This window comes from Bos indicus, chromosome 27 (genome assembly GCF_029378745.1).
Source record: "Bos indicus isolate NIAB-ARS_2022 breed Sahiwal x Tharparkar chromosome 27, NIAB-ARS_B.indTharparkar_mat_pri_1.0, whole genome shotgun sequence".
Classification (NCBI taxonomy): domain Eukaryota; kingdom Metazoa; phylum Chordata; class Mammalia; order Artiodactyla; family Bovidae; genus Bos; species Bos indicus.
In genome coordinates this window covers 7,946,183-7,952,060 of record NC_091786.1, presented here as the reverse complement: position 1 = coordinate 7,952,060, position 5,878 = coordinate 7,946,183, and the positions used below count along the sequence as shown (strand labels likewise).

Sequence of the window (5,878 nt, the reverse complement as noted above, 5' to 3'; positions counted from 1 at the left end):
CATAATTCTTTTCATCCTTCCTTGCATGCACATTTGTGAGTACCAGTTACATTCAAGATATATTACTTTATGGAAAAGTTGATATAGGAACAGGAAGGAGACAAAATTGCATTAAAATTGTCCATGTTCTCCAGGAGTTTACAGGATAGTAAGTATACAAATTGGACAGGGCCATGGCACCCCACTCCAGTATTCTTGCCTGGAGAATCCCATGGATGGAGGAGCCTGGTAGGCTGTAGTCCATGGGGGTCGCTAAGAGTCAGACACGACCCAGCGATTTCACTTTCACTTTTCACTTTCATGCATTGGAGAAGGAAATGGCAACTCACTCCAGTGTTCTTGCCTGGAGAATCCCAGGGTCGGGGGAGCCTGGTGGGCTGCCGTCTATGGGATGCACAGTGTCGGACACGACTGAAGCGACTTAGCAGCAGCAGCAGCAAGTATACAAATAACACAAGGCAGAGTATGATATGCATAAGAGGAGGAGGCGTTACAGAAATTCAAAGTAAAGAAAGAATAAAAAGCAATCAGGAACAGCTTCCTGGAAGGCTTACCATTTGAACTTGGTCTTGTAGAATAAGCAAGACATTGTTAGAAATGTGATGGGAGTCACCCCATAGGAGGAAAAAAAGACATAAGGGACAAGCAGCTGGAAGGATGTAAGCCACATCCAGGGAAATCTGATGGGAACCTTGTGTGTCTTTAAAAAATACCCAGGAGGTGCTTGCTTTGGCTGCACATATTCCAAAATTGGAATGATACAGAGAAGATTAGCATGACTCCTGCACAAGGATGAAATGCAAATTTGTCAAGCATTCCATATTTTTAAAACTAGGAAATAAAACCACCATATGACCCAGCAGTCCCACTCCTAGGTATATACCCTGAGGAAACCAAATTGAAAATGACACATGCATCCCATTGTTCATTGCAGCACCATTTACAATAGCTAGAACATGGAAGCAACCTAAATGTCCATTGACAGATGAATGGATAAAGAAGTTGTGGTACAAATACACAATGGAATATTACTAAGCCATAAAAAGGAATGCATTTGAGTCAGTTCTGATGAGGTGGATGAACCTAGAACCTATTATACAGAGTGAAGTGAGTCAGAAAGAGAAAGATAAATATCATATTCTAACGCATATGTATGGAATCTAGAAGAATGGTACTGAAGAACTTATTTACAAGGCAGCAGTGGAGAAACAGACATAGAGAATAGACTTATGGACGTGGGAGAGGGGAGGAGAGGGTGAGATGTATGGAAAGAGTAACATGGAAACTTACATTACCATATGTAACATAGATGGCCAACGGGAATTTGCTGTATGGCTCAGGAAACTCAAACAGGGGCTCTGTATGAACCTACAGGGATGGGATGCGGGGGGAGATGTGAGGGAGGTTCAAAAGGGAGGGGATATATGTATACCTATGGCTGATTCATGTTGAGGTTTGACAGAAAACAACAAAATTCTGTAAAGCAATTATCCTTCAATAAAAAAAAATAAATCAAAAGAAAAAAGAAAGAAAGACCCAGGAGATAAAATTAGGTAAAACCAGAAACCTTGTCCCATCTTGAACACACATGTATGTTCACATACACGCACAGGCACCTGTTTATTAAAACAAGGCTGTGCTAAGACAAAACTTCAGCAAGTCATTTCTGAGTAAAATACAAATGCTGTGAAAGTGAATTATATAATCTTATACTAGTGTATCTTGGTGGAAGACAAAATCCAGTATGCAGTCTGCACACTATTTCTTTTATTCTAGCTTTATTCTAACCAGCACTGCTTCCTGTGCGTCACTGCTGTCAGGATAACAGCACCATCTAGTGTGCTCTCATCTCAAGCCCAGGACTTCTTATCTGCTTCTAATGTTACTTGAATAATCACAAAGATACCAAAACAAACAAATAAACAAAACCTCCCATCTATTTTTTCACTTAAAACTTGCAATTTAGTAGATGAAAATTTGTTGGGATTTAAAGCATTCTAAAGAATCCCCCCTAAAAGAAAACTGCCTCGTCTCTGGCAACCAAGATGAGGAAAATTTAAAAGGTGTTTATGGACATCTCTACCTTTGTGCACAATCACTAATCAGATGATGCAAGGTTATCAAAGATACTGTATCTGTTTCCATGCACCAGACGCTACAAGGACATTTGGTTTAGAAGCAATAACAATCCTGGTAGAATTTTAAAATGCACACATACACTGCCTTTCTATTTTAACATGGGAAATTTAAATCAGCAGAATAGAAAAGTGTAACTGTTTGCACATTACATTCTGTCAAGGATAAAACTATTATCATTTCTTAGTTTCAGAATTGGACTTACTATATAGCAGGGACAATGTGGACTCCATCGTTTCTTTATCACTGACACCCTATAACTGCAAATAAAAACATACATCTGAAATGAAGATGTTTCATACACACACACACACACACACACACACACACGTATTAGTAGAACAGGAAAATATTCTATAAACAGTAGTGGAATTCACAAGAATCTATGCTGAACAATCATGCTGCTAAGTCACTTTAGTCGTGTCCGACTCTGTGTGACCCCATAGACGGCAGCCCAGTAGGCTCCCTCATCCCTGGGATTCTCCAGGCAAGAACACTGGAGTGGTTGCCATTTCCTTCTCCAGGATTGCTGAACGATCATAGTAGGGCATAAATTTATCATCGCTAATCAACTTGAAGCATAAAAAAATAAAGTTAGTAATTTCATGATGAATATGTTTATCATATTTTCATTATTACCCTTTTGATGTCATTAAAGGAAACTCATGGTGAAAATGTTAACATTTAGGATATGTATCCTATATAAGTAGTTGGCATAAAAGACTTCTCATCTATTTTTAATTCTTCTTGACTGTGAACACATTGGAAAAATGTTCTACTTTTGAAAGAAGGAGAAAGATTTGAAAATATTTCTTTGAACACGAAGTGTGTAAATGATACATATTTCAGAAACTGGGAATCACAACTCAATAGTTAAAAAGCAATATAGAGCAGTAGGACCAATAGTTAATAGTTTTATAAATATCTATAATATTTTATAATTTAAATTTTCTTATATAGTTATCTATGTAATATTTATAGACATATCTAAATCTTATATATCTATATACTACAACACATATTTTATAGGTATAGATATATCTATAATATTTTTAATCATTGGTCTAATTACTTTGAAATTTTCAGCTATTGAATTGAGATTTTCATTTTATTTATATACAACGCTATATTTTATACCCAATTTTATATACAAGCTTATATTTATATAAGCCTTTCACTTGCCTTTTTATGAAATATACTACTTAAGTTCCTACATGTATGCATGGTTATACAATATTTATTTATTTATGCAATCCCAGTGGCCTTTAATTTTCTGATGTCTAGGGTGTCAGTGTTATCTGCAGTCAAGCGAAGGTGTCTAGGTTAGGACTGGATGAATATACACAGCACACTGGTCCACAGAGGCCTGGGACTCCACAAATGCCTCATTCCCAGTCCACGTGATCTGTCTTGAAAATCTACTGGGTTCCAGTGGGTACACCATTTTAGTTTCTCCAAAAGACCTTAAAAGTATAGTCCTGTTGGTAAGATTTCACAAGGTTTAGTGTGGAGTTCGTTCATAAGAGCACTGGCTTCAGACTGATCTTCAGAAAAGTTGTTTGTTGTAGGCAATTATTCTTATTTTTAAAATGAAGGAGGAGGGAAAGTGGGAGGAGAGTGAGAGACGGTAAATCAGAATGGGGAAATCAGTGATTTATCTTACTGAGCTCTGAGTTCTCATTTGATGAGTGAAGGACCTTAATCAGGTCATGATTTATTGCTTCACTTCTGTTATTTTATTAATATGTCCAGAGCTATATATCAATTCCTAATCTGTTAGAATATAGGATGGATTTTACTACCTGGTAAGTAATTTGACCTATATGGAGAATTATTTACATAGGATACAGTTACAATAATTAATACAATATTTAGAAGTATTTTTTCCAAATGTGTTAAATAAATTTTATTATAAAAAATACCCCATCACTAAGTATCTTCCACAAGTTAGTTACCTTATCCTTTATTTTAAAGGATATTTTAAAAAATATTCTATTAATATCTGTCAGCAAGTATGAAAAGCAGCAAATCAATCAAATTAGACTGAAGGAAAATAGCCCCAAAGAGCTTTATAATCAAAACTGAAAGGGATCCCATTTTTTATCCCAGATAAATTATATGCAGGGACTTGAGCTCCAAGAATGCATTCCTAAGAAAAAACAAAAGAGTTCTGATATAGACATTTAGTACAAAATCACACTTAAAATTACCAGTGATCTTGATATCCAGAGTTGAAGAGAATGTATATCTTTTAAGGAAGTTGGCCTTCTTATTTATGTGACACTAAATGGCTCAGATTCAAAATTGCCGGCAGCTCCTCATTCCAAGGAGCATTTGGCAACTCACAAGTCTGACAGTTTCCAAGTGCACTGTGTTATAATGGATCTTTTCAGCCCAATTCGAAGCAAATTTTCCCACATAAACTTAAATTTCTGCTCTTCACCCTGATCTCATTTTCAGAGAGCAACTGTCTGAGCTGAAATTAATATATCCACTTTCTAAAAGACATTCACTGTGTTATATACGTGAAAGTTGCTGAGAAGAGATCATAAACATTCTTACCACCAAAAAAAAAAAGTAATTATATGAAGGGATTAATGTTTTAACTAATGCTGTGGTAACAATGTAGTAACAGATATGTGCATCTTATCATCATATTATATATCTGAAACTTACACAATGTTATATCTCAATAATACCTCACTAAAGCTGTGTGTTGGGGGAGACATTCACACATGATAAAATGTAATCTTCCACAGAAATCAATCATGGGAGGGTGCATGCTCAGTCGCTCAGGCATGTCCAACTTTGATTGACTATATGGACTGTAGTGGCCAGGCTCCTCTGTCCATGTGATTGTCCAGGCAAGAATGCTAGAGTGGGTTGCCGTGCCTTCCTCCAGGGGATCTTCCTGACTGAGGGATCAAACCTACAGCTTCTGTGTCTCCTGCATTGCTAATGTTTACCATACCTCTCTGACAGATTTATTTTTATCCATATTTCACTTGGTACAATTTTGAACCAATTACCTAATAGAACTTGGATTAAAGGAGAATGTGGATCAAAGAGGTTAGATTGAGGTGTTGGAAACACCAAATGATGTAAGTTACTGCACAGCACTTGATAAGAACAAAGATTTATTATTTATTAAAATAAAGATCTCTCCTTTAGGAAACTATGACCTTAACTTTAAAGATCAGTTTTCATTCCAATCCCAAAGAAAGGCAATGCCAAAGAATGTTCCAACTACCACACAATTGCACTCATCTCACACGCCAGCAAAGTACTGCTCAAAATTCTCCAAGCCAGGTTTCAACAGTACATGAACCATGAACTTCCAGATGTTCAAGCTGGATTTAGGAAAGGCAGAGGAACCAGAGATCAAATTGCCAACATCCGCTGGATCATGGAAAAAGCAAGAGAGTTCCAGAAAGAAATCTTTTTCTGCTTTCTTGACTACGTCAAAGCCTTTGACTGTGTGTATCACAACAAACTGTGGAAAATTCTTAGAGAGATGGGAATACAAGACGACCTTACCTGTCTCTTGAGAAACCTGTATGCAGGTCAGGAAGCAACAGTTAGAACTGGACATGGAAAAACAGACTGGTTCAAAATTGAGAAAGGAGTATATCAAGGCTGTATATTGTCACCCTGCTTATTTAACTTATATGTAGAACACATCATGGGAAATGCTGGGCTGGAATGAAGCACAAGCTGGAATCAAGATTATCAGGAGAAATAT

General features: G+C 36.7%; 1 non-coding gene across 1 annotated transcript; it reads left to right on the top strand.

The window, feature by feature from the left end:
- Nucleotides 1–720: 720 nt before the first annotated feature.
- Nucleotides 721–827, top strand: LOC139180245 (U6 spliceosomal RNA). Its single transcript, XR_011564581.1, has one exon. It is a non-coding gene; the product is annotated as a U6 spliceosomal RNA (small nuclear RNA).
- Nucleotides 828–5,878: the final 5,051 nt, after the last annotated feature.